Source organism: Sinohyriopsis cumingii, chromosome 8, assembly GCF_028554795.1.
Source record: "Sinohyriopsis cumingii isolate HCF-2022 chromosome 8, ASM2855479v2, whole genome shotgun sequence".
In the NCBI taxonomy this organism is placed as follows: Eukaryota; Metazoa; Mollusca; class Bivalvia; order Unionida; family Unionidae; genus Sinohyriopsis; species Sinohyriopsis cumingii.
In genome coordinates this window covers 119109468-119129709 of record NC_142968.1, presented here as the reverse complement: position 1 = coordinate 119129709, position 20242 = coordinate 119109468, and the positions used below count along the sequence as shown (strand labels likewise).

The 20242-nt window shown below is 32.4% G+C and overlaps 1 protein-coding gene across 1 annotated transcript in view; it reads left to right on the top strand.

Moving 5' to 3' along the window:
• The first annotated feature begins 1657 nt into the window (after nucleotides 1–1657).
• The window catches only part of LOC149794495 (uncharacterized), a 406758-nt gene continuing 388173 nt past the window's right edge, over nucleotides 1658–20242 (top strand). Inside the window, exon 1 of the mRNA XM_089966588.1 lies at nucleotides 1658–1675. The gene's annotated coding sequence lies outside the window, so the exon portion shown is untranslated. The remainder of the gene's footprint in view (nucleotides 1676–20242) is intronic.

Below are 20242 nucleotides of genomic sequence, written 5' to 3'. Positions count from 1 at the left end.
TAGGTAGAAAATAAACTTGATTTATGACATGGTCAAGTTCAACTTAATTGTAATATTATCAACAGCATATAATAAAATTAAAACAAAATAAAGAAATAAAGAATGAATAAGAGACATGGCAAATTAAATCTAGAAAACATTTGATTATATTTGTCTTGGTAAGATTACCTTGCATATGTAATACCAGAATTACGTATTTTCTACAAAGCTTCCTTTGCTACGGTTAACACAAAATATCAACTGATACGTCGAATGCTCGACAGGTAACAAATACGATGGCCAACAATGGTTCTAAATCGAGCAAAATCCCGAGAGTCGACTGTTCGAGATGGAAAATGACCAAATCTCTCCCTCTCTCTCTCTCTCTCTCTCTCTCTCTCTCACTCTCTCTCGCTCGGTCGCTCGCTCGTCATCCCTTTCTCATTTTCCATCGCACTCTCTCTCGCTCTCTCTCTCTCTCTCGCCCCCTCCCTCTCTCTCGCTCTCTCTCCCTTTCTTTATACTTTCTTTCTCCCATCCTCTCTCCTTTCTCTCGCTCTCTCTTTATCTCTCTCTCTCTCTCTCTCTCTCTCTCTCTCTCTCTCTCTCTCTCTCTCTATATATATATATATATATATATATATATATATATGCTAGGTCCCAGACATATAATCTTGTAAAGAAAATATATATGGTCTTAAAAATATGAATAATGGACATATAGAGACTTAGATTGCATAGTGAAGTAAAACATAAATATAAATAATACAAAGTTTGCAAAATGTTTTCCACTTGCCTATGTGTTTGGCTGTAAGAGTCAGTGTCTGTGTGTATGTATGTATGAGATAAAGGAAGGCACAGACGAAGGGACGAACAGGGTGCATGACCTTATATATAATGTGTCGAAACATAACATTTCCCTCAAGTTACAAGTGAAATATTTTAAATTTGTGTAGCAATGTTTTTTCTGTAATAGAAATTCAATGAAATACGTGCAATTCCAAAATTAATGTATATCTTTATGTTCACGTATTATACAAGACCATCACGTATTATCCTGGCAAAAATTATAACATTCACTGACAACATCGAATAAAGGCAGTCGAAAAGACCACCTTAATAGGAAATATTACTGTAACATCGTTTTACAATTGTATGCTACATTTTTGCTAATGCAATACGTAATTCTTTCATACTGTCAAGCTTTGGTTAGTCACTGCGAAATGAGATTATGGTGTATTACTGACCGGTTATCTTGATGCATCTCAGTGTGTGTGTGTGTTTGTGTGTGTGTGTGTGTGTGTGTGTGTGTGTGTGTGTGTGATTTGGATTTTAACCTGGCTTTTTAAAAATGTAATTCATATTGCTACGATGTCTTCAGTGTGGCTGTTTAATCCTACAAGTAACCTCTTAATGCAAACGAACTAACGAGGCAGGTGTTAGAACTATTTATTAAGTCTTTTTTTCGAACCTCTACCTCTCACATCCGAGGCGGACGCTCTAACCAGTTCGGTCACCTGAGCGGTACGTATATAAGTCAAATATATGATGTTTAATGTCAATAATAAGGAAACAAGCCTCAGATTCACGGATAGTGTATTTTTACTAGTTTTAAACTAGCGAAACATGACGATTATCAGTCAGGAGCTACCTATCAGTTTCGCATTAGACTCTGGTAAATTAAAGTCAAACTCATGCAAGTACCTTTACAGTTTGTTTCAACATGGCTTATTTTTGTATTTCAGATATCAAGAAATATAATGTTAAATGTACAATTAAACTCACATTTTCCAACTTTACAACATTGGAAAAAAGATAACTCGAAATTTGCAGTGCAATGGCGGAGCAAAAGAAATATAATAATTCCAAACTTTAAATTAAATTTAAATTTGCGATACGAATTGAATTCTAGATATCTTCTTTGATAATAAGGAAAATACTAAGTTTCTACTATTGGTTAAACGAGCAAATAATAGTACAAACTCATATTGCTCATTCCAAAATTATGCAAATTCTGTAATGAAACATGGGAAAGACGTTTTTAATTAAAATATTAAAACATCATATGATGTTGATTTGGTCTTCACAAATTTCGCCTTTGGTACGCAGACATGGCTTGATCATTATTGTAATAGGCGAAACCAGTTTTCCACGTGATAAAATAAATAAATCCTTATGTGGTCGTGTATCACAATAAAACATTTCATCGAATGAAGGAACACTCCTTACAAAATGTACCTTATCGGGATAGATATTTGTCTGTAGTTTGCATATAGTTCGCGCTTAATATGATATCAATATTGCATTATTCTGCATCATGCCGCTTCATAAACCATTTTGCTATTTTCTTTGTGTGATGTGTTATGTGATTTGGATTTTTAACGTAGCTTTAATAATGTTTCAGTCATATCGCTAGCATCTCTGCAATGTGGCAGTTTATAGTGATGTCTAACATTTGGTCATCATGCCGCAGACATCTAGCATGATGTCCCACCCAGTCACATTATCCTAACTGCTTAATGCTGAGCGCCAAGCGAGGCAACTGTTAGTACCAGTTTTGTAAGTCTTTGTTATGACTCGGCCGGGGATCGAACCCACGACCTCCCGCATCCGAGGCGGACGATCTAAGCACTAGTCCGCCGGAACGGTAAGTTATTACATTTGACGTTAAGCATACATAATATATGCATGATACAAGTCACACAATAATTAGCATCATATACAAGAGCACATGATCAACAAAGATCGTGTTGGTCATGGAAAAATATCATATTAATGAAAAACTGAGAAGGAAATATTGTGAAACGGGCCGAAGAGCTTTCGATATCTCCCCATTCCGTTTTCGAGGCCATAAAAAAAACAAAACAAGAAAAAAATTCGAAAATAATAGTACTATGAGGAAACAGTATAATAGTAATAATAGTACCCGATACCATCTTCCTATTGGCAAAACACCAATAGCTATAATACAAGAAATGCATATCACAAAGCATATAACTGCTTTTCGAAAATGAAAACGTTTTTGTAATAAACATTTGACATCATACAGAAATTTATAAGGAAAAAGAGAACTAAACATTTATTAACAGAAAAGAAAAATTGTTTTATGTCTGCAAATTCTTTCGCTTGTAAGTCTTGCAAATATTGTTTTCTTTTGCATTGTGTTGCTTTACAGATCAATTTGATTTTCATTTTGTCCGTAAACAGAGCAATATATATAAGGTGACAGATCATGCAGCCAATATCATTATATGTGAGTGCAATGGATCAAAAAGATTGTGTCGGTCCGGGAAACAAAAGATATGATTAAAAAACTGAAAATAAGGGTGTAAAATTATCCTTGAAAGAGCAGAACCGTTTTCGCAAGCAACCGATTATTTTTTTCAACGGCACAAATTCACAATGTCAAGCAAGATGATTGCACAATATGCCAGAATAAACCACAGAAACAACTTCTACAATGACTCAAACATTATAAATAAAAGCACCAGTATTGAACTAGGATGAAAGTTGATGCTCTTAAGTGTGGTAGATGTTCTTATAGCAAAGGACATCGATTGACGAAGCAAGTAAGTTGAGTAATATAAATAATGGATTTAAATGCAAAATTAGCAAATACCAACGAAAAATGGTGTGAAAACAGCCGAAGCCATTTCGGAATATACCTGTTAATATTCCAAGGCAATAAACTCACAAAAGATGGTTGCACAAAATAAACAAGAAAAAAAACGAGAAAACAAATGAAATAAGGCGACGCAATTAAATAATATTCTGAGTTACTAATATATTCGTATTGGCAATTCACCCATAGCCATATTATTTATGCTGCGTGTCATGGACATTGATGTACCCTCTTTTAATATTATTTTTGATAGCATCATTCGTTAGCAACTGTAGGATTCATAGGATTTTACAAACATCACCAAGATGAGTCTGATGTTGTAATCACCTGAACGTATTTTGCTTTTGCGAACCTAATAATAATAACAGATTCCTCTATACATGTTCACAGTATCATATAGAATCACAGATTAATGTATGAGACTGATGAGGTGTCTTGCTTGGCAGTATTCTTTATTGCGTGGCTAATAAATGCTTCCTCTAAAGGTGTCCACGACATATGCAAGTGTCACATAGTGATGTAGATAACTCATGTTCGTGGCCTAATGCCAAAGTTCTCTTTATAAGACTTTATGGAACGTGTGGCACGAACAAGATAGAGGAAGGCAGGACTACACACTGCTTTCATAAAGCTTTGACCAGAGTTATAATTTGGTTAATATAGATATTTAGCATCTTTAAGGTGGACTGATAATTGAGTGGAAAGAATGTGAATGGGTGTAGTTTTAGCCTGGACGTTGTCTCCATTCAGTGAAATTTATCTTTAACAGTCACGTGCACCATATTGGGTGATAACCATATAGATATTTATCGCTGAATTTAAACTTATCAGGCTTGCTACAAAAGATAATATCGAGGATATTTGCTTGCAAAGTGTGAATAACGGATATATTTGATCGCGTGGATGACAAATTCAGTATTTTCACGAGTGGCCAAGCTACGAATGAAAATACTAGAGTGTTTCACCCACGAGATGAAATGTATCCTTTATTCACTCGTTTCAAGCAAACATTCTTTTTAATTTATGCTCAGATACGTTGGGTACCTAAAGTTTGTGGCGCAGTGAATTAGCAGATTTCTTACGGTAATATCAGCTGTTTACCGTACATGTTTTGCTATGCTATGTGTACCTGTGCACAAAATGAGTTACACATCAGATTGATAAAAATTAACTGATATTTCCAGAATACCAAACTTCAAGTTTCAAGGATAATATACAGGGATTATTAATAAGACAATGACATGTCCATAATGAAAAAGTAGTTCAACGACAGAAAATAAAGGGGGGGGGGGTCCTGTAGTGAAGAAAAAATATGTTAATTTTTCACTACAGTGAAATAATAATATTTTTTTAATTACAAAATCAAATAATTCACTGCTTAGCATAAAACAGAATTTTATATTAGGCTAATGTAAATTTAAGTTCAGACATACTTAGCTACGTTTCTTAATAAACATGAACCTTGTGACAACATGTTAAGATTTCCGGAAAAAAAACTAACATTAAAAATATATAAATATTCTGGCCTTCTCCATAAAACTTCAAATTTCGATGAGCAGAGAATTAATATATCCACCTTTAAGGTCATACAAAACAAAACAACACAATAACAAAGCATTTTATACTAGTGTGGAATTTTAACGCAAAAAATCCAAATCTTGTGAGCTTTTTCCTTCGATAGTGGAAAATAAAATTTGAAAGTTGGAGGAAAATGTCTCAAGTGTTTACGAATAATGTAACAGTAACCAGATAGCGAAAATTAAATTTGTTTTGGAAATATGCAAATATCGAGTGTGTTTCGATATTTCTACTTACATGTGTTGCTTTTATGTTACATCAATATGTTTCCGTATTAGCATGTCCAAACTGTTCTTTGAAAACTATTTTGTAACAAAACATGTGAAATACATTTACAATAAAAATAAATCAATACTAAATGGTGATTTTTTCTATACTAATTTCATGTTTGATGCAGACATGATTCAGTTATAAAATAAATATTTATCCTTTATTTGCATAATGCATGCGCTTGAAACGTTTGTTATTATTGGTTGTTGTGCTTCAAAATGCTTCAAAGAACCAATTTGTCTTTCCCCTTTGTCTTTCATCGGGTAATACATACAAGTTACAACTCACTCACACGACACAAAATAAGTGCATCTTCACTAGATCAAACAAGATCGCATATATCAGGACAATAATATAAAATGAAATACAACAGTGCAAAACGGTCGTGAAACCAGCCGAAGAGCTTACAAAACCAATCGATTCACTTCGCAAGGGCACAAAGTCCCGACAGATGAATGCACAAATAAAACTAACGCAAATGGACAAAAAGAAAAGTAATATGACGACACAAAGAAACATTTAATACAAAGAGCAATATTAAACGAGGTAGGATCTTGCTGCTCTTAAGTACTCCCGTGACGTAATTGGTCAGAAGAAATGATGCCGATTAACGGCATGTGTTGGTCAGCACGAAAACTTCATGCTATATCTAATCTTTCAATTACAATTTGTGTACAAGATTTATAAGTTGTTCAATTGGCGATTCAGTAAAACCTGTAGAAGCTATGTTCTAAAGTAGCGTTATATAATCGACTTCTTACAAATGAACATAGACACTTTGATCCATATTTGAATATGGGGTTTCTGTTTGACATTATAGTTGAGGAATATAATATATAAGACCTTGAAATTGAAAAAAAAAAGGAACTACTTTCTGAAATATTTTACTTTTGACATTTTCTCTAGAAATAAAATTATTTCCTTGTATTGAATTTGCTAGATACCAGTACAAACTATTTAACACACCTAGAGTAGTTTACTGTCAAATGAAAATAGCCCATATCAGTAAAGTAATGCGTTTCATTCATATAATGAATATTATGTAAAATGATAAATACAATATTCAAATAATATTTAGAGTTTTGTTATATTGTCCCAATAGCATAACGTAACGATTTATATGCTTCCTTTCTGGTATATGGTAAAACGGTTTATTGATTAAATATTATCAAATAGTAATAGCTTATTCATTTGGCACATAATGCCGTCAAATGCTAAAGCATTTAGCTCAACATTTTCTCAGACTCAATACTTATCAATATTCAGGTGATTTACCTATACTTTCAGGCAACTCACCCGTAGCCATAATATCAAAGCTGTGAATCGTAAGCAGTGATGTACCCCATGGAAATATTTTCTAAAAATTGTGCTTTTACTAGAGACAAACAGGAATTGTGTGATTTTAGCGACAACCTCAAGACGAAAATGATGTGATGACATGCTTATATGTATTTATCATAGTATTTCTTAGCTAATAACAGCTGTCTCTAAAATTAGTTACAGCATGCTTTAGCGAAGCAGATTAAATTTTATAACTCTTATGTACTTTTCTTAGTAGCAACAATATTTTAACAAGAATCAGTGGAATTTAAGGCATGAATAGGTGAGCCAACGGTATGGCAAATATATAATTAACCATGTTTTGAATGAAATAATATGTTCCACGTGATCATTTATGCATATCATTATGGACTTTTGCTTCTGACAAATATTTTATAACTAAAATGGAACAATTGTTATTCAGCATACTTTGACACTGTATATATTTGTTTGGTTTATGCATATCTCTTGCGCCTGAAAATGTATTAATATTGTATTATTGTGCATCATGATATTACATTGTATCAAGTTGGTGTTTCTCTTGAAATATATATCAATATACAAAGTACAAATCACAATGTAAATATTGTTATATGCAACAGCAATGTATCAAAGAAGATAGTGTTGGTCCGGGAGATAAAATACATAAAAACTAGGACAAACAACAGTGTAAAACTGGTGTAAAATAAGCCAAAGCGCTTTTAGAATCTTTCTTTTGCAAGGCCACAAAATTAAACAAGGTGATACCACATAAACCAGACGAAAACATATATGCACACTGATTGCACAAAGAAATAATAACTACATCAGAACGTTTCAAAGTTCAAAATTACTATTCTAGAAGGATCACATGTCAAAAATAGTTAGAACAAGGAAACCCTATTGATGAAATAAGTAAGTACGTCATCACGAAACGTTTTCACCAATTCTCAAATTCAAGGTTTTATTTTGGATTGAAGAGAACATTGAATTGCGATTTCCAAAATTCTCGTGGAATTTATTTTTATATAGTAGTATTATATGAATGATATGCAACTAAATAATTGCTTTAAGTACTCATAACTGTCGTTTAAAATGTTTATAATTTATTTTACCAATATTTTTAGTTCAGATCTAGAGGCAGCAAAAATGAATTAATGCAAGCGACATAATATTTTGCTAACTTCCAAAGTTCTTTTAAAATATTGTGTTGTGCTTCTTTAGCTAGATAACAGTCTGATCTCTTTAACATACATAGATTAGTTCACTGCCCTATGAGAATATCCCCACACAGTTCAGTGGCGTGTTTCATTCATAGACTATATAAAATAATAGTAGATGTTCGAGTTTTATTGTATTATTCCTATAAGATAATAATTGCTTTTAGGTATATCATGAAACGTTCATTTAATGAATATTTATAAATAGTGGTTCCTGTTTCTTGTGGCATACAGCCATGTTGCCTCATGTCTAATCTTTCACAATACTCAGTAAATAACCTATTCTCATAGGTAAATAAGCCAAAGTCATGCTATTTCAAATGTGCATCATAAGCACTTTATACATTTTCATTCCTACGAACAGGGGACGAGGATTGATGACGCATGTATGTTTGTCAAATTGTCGAATTAAAAATTCAATCCAGCATCAAATATTTTGTTGAACATATGTTGTAAAGGAAATTTAGATATAAATTTATAAAACGGGATATATATATATATATATATATATATATATATATATATATATATATATATATATATATATATATATATATATATATATATATATATATATATATATATATATATATATTATAAACGTATACTATACAAGGTATTTGATATTTCGTATTGTCCTGAAGGAACAACAATAAGTAATACGATGATTTTAAAAATAAAATTAATTCAAGGCAGATAAATGTCATTTTAGCAACGTTTCCTTGGTAAAGCCTTGTTAACTATACTCGGAAAAATTACCATTTCGTTTATTACGGATACTGTATTGACGTCTACGATTCCTTGAACAAACACAAAAATGTATCCTCTGGTTTTGGAAATCCAAATAAAATTTTCAAGAAATGTCTTTCTTCAAAATTTCTGCATGTATACAATATTATTTCCAAAGAAACGAATTATACATATAGAGTGCAAATAATCTGCAGAAAAATTAACAAATATCTCAAAACCTTCAACATTAGTCACAACAGAAGAAAAACAACATGATAGCAAGTTTTTAAAAGCCCGGATTCTCAGATCTCTTGCTTTCTCTCTCTCTCTCTCTCTCTCTCTCTCTCTCTCTCTCTCTCTACATATCACTATTGATACTACGTATTTCACATTTTCGGAAATGACGTGATCATGTTTACTTGAAAAAGTCACATAGCACTTCTGTGTTCTTCATGTGAACCAATCATTTTACTCCTAGAAAAAAGTTGTTTACTTGACCTTCAACCAATGACAGAAATTAAGTCAAAAATAAATACAAGTCTTTCTATTATTAAGTATATAAGGGAAGCCTCAGGTCAAGCTGAATTTTCTGGAAAATATTAAATTCCTAGCAAACAAAATTGCATTACATTGACAGGTAAGGAAAAAAAAGATTGCAAACCCCGAACACAATCAAAATGAAATTAAATATATGTAACAAGAGAACGAAAGAAAGAGAGAGCGGGATGGAGAGAGGGAGAGAGAGTTACAGCGAGAGAGAGGGAAATATAGAGAGGTCTTTATACATAGTACTTCCATATGTTGAATTTTTGCTAAATTTGCCGCTTTACCAACTAACTCCGTGAGAGAATAATACTGAACGGGGGAGGGGGTGGCCCTCTGATATCATAACATTTGATAGAGCTTTCAGGCCCATACTGATAGGTTTTATAAAACAGGAGGCAAACTAGAAACAATCGAATCGTTAAATACATCATATTATGTGTTTTTATCAGAAAAGGAAATGTACCGTATGGTCTTGACAGGCTATAATGATACTGTACCATTAATTTTGCGAACACTGACTTAATATCCAATAAAACGTGTACACCTAGCCGTTTTGTAATCTCAAAGGATTGTGTGTTACTTAGTGCAAGTTCGGTTTTATGGTCATTTCTAAGTTCATAGACTTCCCTGTAGGGATATCAAATTTGCCCCTTTGAATTATACAGATTCCTGACAAAATATTCTTACGTGGGAAGTTTCTCTTTATTTAGAGTATATACGTACCCTGGCATTCTCACTGCAAACACTTTGTTCTTGTAGCGACCGCACAGGTAGCCTCAATGATTAGAGAGTCAAAAACTGATGCAAGAGGTCGCGGGTTCGTCGCCCTGGTCGGGTCATACAAAAAGACTTAAACATATGGTCCGTGCAGCTGCCTCGTTTGGCGCTCAGCATGAATAGGTAAGTGTTATCACTGGTAAATCTAGTGTGATGTTAATGTAAATGGAGTCATTACGCATGAAGTTAGTTGAGAACAGCTGTTTTTGAGTAGATATGATATGGTTACATACGTTGAGGTTTGGTGTTAACAAACTGGTGAATCAATGTACCAATACATGGCATAAATACACATAATCGTAATTTTGCTTTATTTATGGCATAAAAAGACAACATGAATATATATGATGATGTTTTAAATACATATTGCTGACGATAATGAAAAGCAACTTTGTAATAAGACTGAAAATTATAATTTAATGTATGTAAGAATTTTATAAAAAATGATGTATCCACGTGGAACAAGCAATATATTTAATAATGGTTTAAATTATCATGACATTCACATTGAAATTGAAAAGATCTTACCAAAAATAGCTTAATGGATCCTGAATCTTTTAAAATTCAGAATACATTAAATGAACTCTTTGATGTAGAATATTATTAAATTATCGCTTTAAAGCGTATCGCTGTACAAATGTTGCATTTTTTTAACATTTTTTAAGGAGTTTTAAGGATCAAAACCATTCAATACCTCACACAGTACATACAATGATATTGTGACAGACTCATTCATAGTAATATCCGATAGTAAATCTATTTGGATGCAGCGGTTTAGGCATATGTATTTTTCAATAAAATGGTAGAGTAAACATTATTATGTCTTTCAAAGTGGGCTAAATTGCACCGAGCTACTATTATTTGATGTTGGTGTTGACTAGCCATTACATTGACTTAGAGGGGGAATAACATGATGTATGGTATATCCACGCATACGATAGGACGTTTTATAATGAAAATTTGATTCATGCAGAGCATGAGTAGTCTCAGAAGTGCGACATACAGAAAAGAACATAAATTTAAGGAGTATGCAATCATCACTAGGTATGGTTCCGATATCATATCACTACCCACACCTTAGACGATCGAACCGTTGTATTGGTCTTTGTCTTAGCGACATCAGTGCATAGCACATCGCCTGAAAATAGTAGAGGTAATTTACCAAAACGGATAATTGTGAAGTTTAATGTCGAAATCTTGATTACGCTATATAGGGAATCCAATACAGATATACTTGCGTGAAAGTGGAACATTGATTATTTACCAGTCCATTCAAGTTGTGTTCTGAACTTGTCTCGGTCATGCTTTAACATTGTTCAAATTTCAACAAAATAATTTTGATTCGATGAGTTGGCAAAAAAGCACAGAACTATCTGATCGAGATACCAAAGTGTAGATAGGTCATCCACATCGAAGCCTTGCCTAGCGAAGATGGTGGATATGCTGAAAACTTAATATGTTTGTATACAAAAAAATACTGCGAATTAAACTATTGTAATGAGTGTTGTTATTATTCATATTAAGAAAAAAGTGTATGTCATTCACTGTCTTTATCCATGTCATGATAGTATTCATTAATCAATATTTCATCTACATTTTTGGATTCTTATATATTATGACTAAATTTAATTCAACTCACCACAAGTGATGTGTCTGTCAGTAAATATTTTCTACAAGGTTTGTTGCTTCCAAGTTCAGACAATCTATTTTTTGTATCAAATTTGTGTTTGCTATGTAAGCACTGTTTTTGATGCAAGGACAGTTTTGATTTCAGTTGTATTTTCCCTTTTCTATAAGTAAGACTTTTTATTTCCAAACTAAAATTTCGCAAGTTGTTTGCCATTGCATATGACCCGATATTCCCTGTTTGCAAAAGCATGAATCACTTGTTCCAACTTTATAATTCTTTTGATTGAGCTGTGGAATTGGTACATGTTCCGTAAAAGATAATGTTCTGCATCCACCAGTGAATGCTTCAACTTTGTCACTTTCATTTTGTAAAGGAAGCAATCTCTATTTTCCCATATGATAACCTTTCGATAGAGCTGCTTAACTGACACCAATTTGCACCCCTTGTCACACGTATTTAGTTGAAGCCTTTAACAGATTTCACAGATTGCATGATCAAAATGTTAGAGCCAGAGCCAGAGCTCAGTCGCTAAATAGGCACTACATATGACATGAAACAAAAACACGGAGACGGACGATAGTAGACGGACCAGACTACGATGATTTAACTACCACTGGACGAAGATGGATAATTTCAGAACTTCAGTGAGAGAGGACGAATTACGAAACATTGCAACCTATGACTTTAGTGACACTTATAGGATTCTATATAATACCACCAAAGAACTGACTTTTACTTTAATTGTTAGTAAGGCACCTGTAATGTAATTTATGGGATAGTGTGGATCTCATCATTCTGAACTAATTTTATATCGGCATATGAAGTGTACATTGAAGGCATGGATTTATCATAGAAGTGGATTTAAAGTGTGAAGCATTGTGGATTTTAATGCAAACAAAATTGTAAAAGTCGTCAAATTATTTGCGAGACGTTCCACTTCTCATGTTGACTAGAATTTACATTGTTTGTGTCGTTTTTCTTTATTTATCTATCGTTGTAGCCTAAAAGAGGAGGGCAAAGTTTAATTTATAGTCAAATTAACTTAAATGCGATTACATACGATATCCAACAATCTCAATGAATTTTCGGATTAAGGCACTCTTTCTATCTCTGGCATATACATTTTACACACTTCGATTCTAAAGAGTGAAAACAATAGTGTGGGTTAGTGGTTCAATCTGTAGGCAGTCATAAGAGTACCGTGCATGTCATGACTGATTAATTGTCGAAAAGGGTCAGTTATATATTGTCCTAGCTGGTACAAAATATATTGGAAAATAATGGATAATATCTGTTGCGCAACCCATTAAATTTGCAAATACCTTTGCATATTGCAACCATGTTACGAAAACTGAAAGCTATTTGGAAATATAGTATACGTGTCTCAACAAAAATTACATTCGAGTTGAATGCAAATGGTATTGCAATTATGAATTGAAATATTTCATTTATATCACCAGCCAAGGGTTATGAAGCATATCATGTCACACCTCTAAAATGTAAAGAAAATGTTCGGGAAGGTGCATTAAGTTCTCAATTTCAAAAGAAAATATAGATTGACGTATCTTCGTCGTAATCTGAACCATTTTTCTTATATTGTAATTGATAGTCAAATTCATTATATTGCAATTGATATTCAAGTCATCATATTGCAATCTATTCTTAATATTGAACATGTATGGTGGAGGAATCTGAATATGTCATCTGCGAGGTAAACAATCTCTGCAATTTCCGTGTCAACAGAGTACCAACTGCTAAAATAAACAAATTATTACGAGTATGTGCTCTTAAAATAAGAATCAGAAACGGGTAAAGTCAACCAGCTTTGTAAATGTTCACAAATATTTATTCCCCTATACTACAAGGTAAAACTAATGTAAATTTCCAAATGTTATAATGACAATATCAAACCTAAATATTCCTTCATTATTGTATAATAATTTATCTGGAGCTTATTTCATTTCTTTCAAAAATAGCACACTGGATGATCAACATAATTTTGAAACCTCCTGACATTTTTCAGTTCAATGAAACTTGGTTTCCTTAATCGATAAATTAGTATGTGGTTCCGAAATTATGGAAAAGGTGGAACAACATTTAAAAGTGTCTAGCCATACCCGAAATTCGCATCAGTTGCATATCACTGATAGGTACAGGGAATACATACATAGCGTCGTGCATAGGATATATAGGTTTAACTAGTCCATGTCCCACGAAATATCCTATAAGTGTTAGACAGGCACGGCAAAATTCACTTTTGGTCATATTGATTGTCAAAAGTGCATCACTGAGTTTATTTAAGAATTTCCGAATTGTCGATCCATATCCTTGTCAGGTGTCGTTGTTGATGATGACATCAACGATGTAAGCATCAGGATTATCTAACCCAGACCTAATCATATTCATTGAACGTTCACAATTAGTTGGCGAACCCTTCATCGAAAACGACATCATCATATTTTAATAATGTCCATCTGTAGACATGAATGCCGAACATTCCTTTGAAGTTTCCGTCATTGGAATTTGCCAAAATCCTTTCAGACGGTCAGATTTGGTGACGTACTTTGTATTTGCATTTTTTTATTATAAATGCCTCCATCGATTATTGGTAATGGAAGTCAATCTGTTTTAGATACACTCTTTACCTTTCTATAATCAGTGCACATGCGGAAAGTTTTATCTGGTTTCATAGAAAGTATAATTGGTGAACGCCAGTCACTTTTGTTCAGGTCTATGAAATCGTTCTCAAGCATATACTGAATATCCTCGTTCAAGTATTCCTGTGTGACGGGGTACATACCGAATTTGCAATTTCAACGTCATCGAAAATTTGTGTTTGTTCTTTTAGGAACATATAGAAGGGCTCATATTCACTTTAGACTAGTTTAAGGTCATTCATTTATTGTTGTTGCAAATTTGAAACGTTCTTTTCCAGATCATACTTAATTTCTGAATTCCGAAGATAAGTTACTACAAAATCAAAGTCCTATTTTACTCTTTCATGTAAATCTTCACTGCCTGGGACAGGTACGACTAATTAATTGCATGTGTAACCTGACCATCTCTCTCCATATATTCCTTTAACATATTTATCTGGTAAAGTTGTTTCTGTTTTGCCTCCCTGGAATATTTATACTATAATTTAGATAATTTATTTTCGTTTCATCTGTGTATGGATCGTATTACTTGGCATTAAGAGGATTTTTGAGGTATTGTCAAGAACTATATCACCAGGCTAAAAATTCATTTCCCTTGTATTTGTGTCATACCTTATTTTCATTTCTGCCTGAGTAGAGTGCAGAGTAGTTATTGAAACCTCCCAAGCCTTTGACAACTTGTACTTAAAATCGGAAACATATTAGAAAGATGTTTCTCTGTTAAGATCTTCAATTATCCATTCAAAGTATGTCCTGAAATTAATTAAAATGTACTGAATCCTAAAGATTCTTGAATTAATTCCCCAACAGCAAACAAAAGTAAATTAATGCCTTCATCCCAATATTTAACTGTACCAAAATACTATGACCGAATCATATTTTTCCAACTTTGGTGAAACCTTTCTAAAGTGTTTTAGCTATGAGGGTGTTAGGAGGAAGATTTGACTTGATGGATGCCCAATTCGTACACAAATTGTTGGAAAACGCCAGACATAAAATTTGACCTACATTTGAACAGATGTGGGAATGCCACATTGAGGAAACAAAACTTTATCTAAGCTTTGGCTATTGTTTTAGTTTTGACATTTCTCAGAGGAATTGCCTCTAGAAATCTTGTTCACCAACACATTATGGTCAGCTAGTATTGCTTTGTGTTAGGTAAAGGACTGACATAATCTACCATTTTTCTGCTAAATGGTTCGTCAAATGCAGAAATTGGTTGCAGATGAAAACTTATTTATTTTTTGATTGGATTTTCCTACCATTTGACAAGTTTGACAAGATCTGCAGTATTTACAAACATCATTTTTAAGTTTTGGCCAATACAAGTGATTTACCATCTTGTCATAGGTCTTAATCTCTAACTGACCAGTATAAGGCGTTACATGTGCCAGACTAAGAATTGCCTGTCTGTACGATTTTGGAACTACAATTTTATATGGTATATATTTTAGATTACAAAGCATAAAGACTTCTTTAAACACTTACTGATTTACAGCTGAATCCATGTAACACATACAAGCGATCGAACTATAATTGTTCAATTAGGTGCTCATATAGATTTCATCTGTATTTAATGCACACATGTTTTACTTGTGCCATTATATTTACAATATTACAACGGAATAAATCTAGGACATAATTTCATACTAACTTTGAAATGGTTATGTCCATTATCCGATTACTTTTGTTAAGATATATGCATTGTGTTGTACCTCAAACCATACTCAGTGACACTTATATAAAATGCACAAAGAGCAATTTGCTCCATCATAGAAGAAGCCACACGATGCATACAATCTAATGGCAGTTTGATTCTTCAAATATCCCATCTGATCAACCTGTCGAATGGAAACAAAATCGAAATTAAAACATATTTACTAATGTCTGTATTATCAGTAAATATAAACATATAATAAGCTTCTAATTGTAGATCGCATGCAATTATACGATCTTTATTTAAATAAATAGACCCTATGCACGTGTGAAATTTCAACGTAAGATGATCACTACAATTTGCATTCATGAATAACATTCAGATACGTTTATGTGCAGGAGTTACATAACATTATTTTAACATTATGTATTTTATATAACGAAACATGACGCCTTTAATAAAAGATGTGAACCCATAGAATGTTTATTTTTTTTTTACTCAATGCTCTGAATTGTCAATTTCAGCAATGTCAGTTACTTACAATAGTCAATCTGCGAGCGCAAGGCATCGACACTGGCGTTGATCAGCAGCATCTTGCTAAAACTGGTGAAATAATAGGAAGAAAACGTCAATTAAACCTGTGCGACATTTGCTGTGGAAATGATGTTTGCAACGATAATGAGTGTATATCAGTCGAAAGTAAATACATATCCAGAGACCTTCTTAAGGTGAACGTAAATAAATTTTTATCTCCAGGCATTTTACTGCATTAACATATGAAGACAGCGAAACTTATTTAAAGCTATAACTCTGCAGTAAAGTACATCTCTCTCTTATTCCTATCACCTATTATATATGCATTGAAAAGTGTCCATACTGAATACCATCTGTTCCAAGCGGATGTATCCAAAAAGCAAACGGTTATGACATACAGATGTATATTAGACCTCAAATACTATCGCAAATTTAAAATCTATAACTGAACAAGTTTGAGGGATAATTATATATATATATATATATATATATATATATATATATATATATATATATATATATATATATATATATATATATATATATATATCGCACATCAACAAATTTTGTCTTCTTTGGACTTTTTAATATACATGTGCAGAAATGGATTTATATATCTATCAATATGTCCTGCAGGCTGGAAAGCTAACTAGATGGACAGACGCTTGTTTATAGACATCGATGTATGCATATTCAATATGGAAACTTATAACTTCGCTAAGATACTTCTCTAATATCACCCATCGTTCATTTAATCTCGACATTTTACTTAAAATGTCATCGATCTCATCCTTAAAAAAATATATTGTTTTCTAATAATACATTCTTAACAGTGTGGTAGTGTATTAGTAGTAGTAAAAGAAGTAGTAATAGTAGTGTTGTAACAGTGCAAGTGTGGTCGTAAGATTAGTAGCAGCAGCATTCATTTATTTCATCAATAGTAACATTAGTTGTAGGTAGTAGCAGTGGTAGTAGCATTAGCAGAATCTTCAAACAAGATTCAAAACGTACGATAAAATGAAATGAGTATTATATAATAGCAATATATTGATACAATTAATAGTATGTGATTAATATATTCCTTACGCTAAATTATATATTGCCTTATTATCATCATTATTATTACTATTTGTATTATTATTATTATTATTATTATTAGTATTATTATTATTATTAGTGTTATTATTATTATTTATTATTATTATTATTATTATTATTATTATTATTATTATTATTATTATTATTGTTGTTGTTGTTGTTATTATCATCATCATCATTATTGCAGAAAGACTCGTCGCATTTGCCAAACCAGGCAGATTTAACTATATTACCCTAAGAATCATGGAATGAGGTGAACGGAGCGAGGAGTGTGCAGTTACCTTCTTTGGATACGCAATAAAACACCATACTTGAAACATATGTATTATGGTATCCAATGTTTAATGAAAATGTTATCACAAAAATAAACATGTTACTGAAATAAGCTTTGCAAAAAAATAATGATACAATGAAAGCATAGTTGTTCAGATCCAGCAATGAGGGAATAGGTCATGCGTATCATTGACACTTCAAAATAAATTGAAATGAAAAGAAACCTACACTTCAGCAGAATAAACGTATACACACAAATACAGATATATATATGTATCTATATATATATATATATATATATATATATATATATACATTAATATGAGAGAGAGAGAGAGAGAGACAAAGGCAGAGACAGGCAGATATACAGAGAGACAGATATAGAACAAGAGAGACATATTGTTTAACTTCCGTTTAAACTAATACGGTCTGCGGAGCCATATTTCTGTTTTCACGATTCTCTTTTTAACGCTTCAATCTTCAATGAAGGTCGATCAACGGCAACCTCTTTTAGTTAAGGTTTCCACAAAAAAAAACAAATTAATATTCGTTATCCAGTCAGAATACATGCTACATATATTCATTCTGATTACATTGTTCTATTCCGTTTTACGAAATACTTTCTAATGTTACTGTCTGTCTGTAAACATTTAGCAATGTCCTGGTAGACCGGGAAAAGTTGACGCGTTGTCGGTATAATCATCACAATTGATATAAGCTAAACAAATCGTATATATATATATATATATATATATATATATATATATATATATATATATATATATATATATATATATATATATATATATCACTTGCATCATAAATAACATGGCCCTTGAAGTATTGTTATATAGAGTATTGGTATATCAAAACAAAGCATATATATATATATATATATATATATATATATATATATATATATATATATATATATATATATATATGCAATACAAATGACATGGTCATTTAAATATTGGTATAAAGCAACTTTTTATCCCGATACTATTGGTATGTCTAATTGTGATTTGCCCATGGCAAATGAATACACATAATGATCATGTTTTTAATGGATATTAAACTGTGAACATGGATATGAATTTCTTTGAATATTACATTTTAAAGGAGGAAATAGCAAGAAAATTATTTTCTTGTCAATTTTTGTTTTATATAAACTAACAGTTTTAGTCAGCAAAAAAAACGACGATACTCAATCCATGAAATGCATATTATTGAGCTTCACCCTGTATCGTCTGCTGTCATTTCTGTCAACACTGATGTTTACAGTCTCTCCCTCTGGCACAAATAAAACAGTACAACGCTGTTAAAATAGCAATGACATCACATAAGGAGCAAGATTAGGATGCGACATTTAATCCACTAAATTGTCAATTAATTGAAGAGTTTGATAGAGACGTGGCTGAGACATTTGTAAATGCAAATGGTCATTGTGTTAGGGAAGACAGATGTGTGCACCATGAGCCTGGTTATATACAGCAATTTATAGAAAGTAAGCAGAATTCAAACACTTTAGAAAAAGAGACTTTATGATGTAAGGCTAGTGACTTAATTCGCAAATTTACACGCATCCGAATTGGATCAGCAATTGGCTGGTTTTATACTCACTGTTAAGTAAAAAGGTGGTCCGAGTTTGAACCGAACCGCTTAAGAAACGTCATCAGATCCATTACTAGTCACCTTCAGATTAAAAAATATGCAAGTACAATCATATGAACAACATGTACAAATATTGATTTAACAAAGGAAGCTGTTCGGGCTAAGCAAAACGATTTAAAATCTGAGGTCTCACTGGACAATTTATCTGGTGAATTTTCATTCGACAATGACCAATTACAGAATAATGAGAATAATTTTACACTGAAGATACAAATAAAAATAAATAAATGATTTTTGTGGAAATCATACATATGAGATTTTGACTGCAGTAGTCAGATTAATTCCTAATGCAACTGGTTTTTATACTGAACCAGCACTGCCAACAACCACTAAATTTTACATTCATTTTTGACAAGAAATGGCTATTTTGGATATTTTTCGATGACAAGGCAGCTAAAATAATTAGCATGTGCCTTATGCATGAATAAAGTTCACTAGTACTATAACAAATTAGCATAATTTTCATCACCCCTCAACCAACTAGATTTTTAAATATTTACCTCTGTAGCAGACACACATAAATACGTAAGCCAAGTCGGCAGCTCATTTGCAGCCCAAGTTACGCATTTGATCTCCAATGCTCATCTAACTGTGACAGGCAGTCACCAACAAGCCAACCTATTTCCAAGCCTAACTCAAAGTAAATCTCACCCACATTATATATTTAGCTTATGTGTGAATTTATAAATGCTCTGCTTG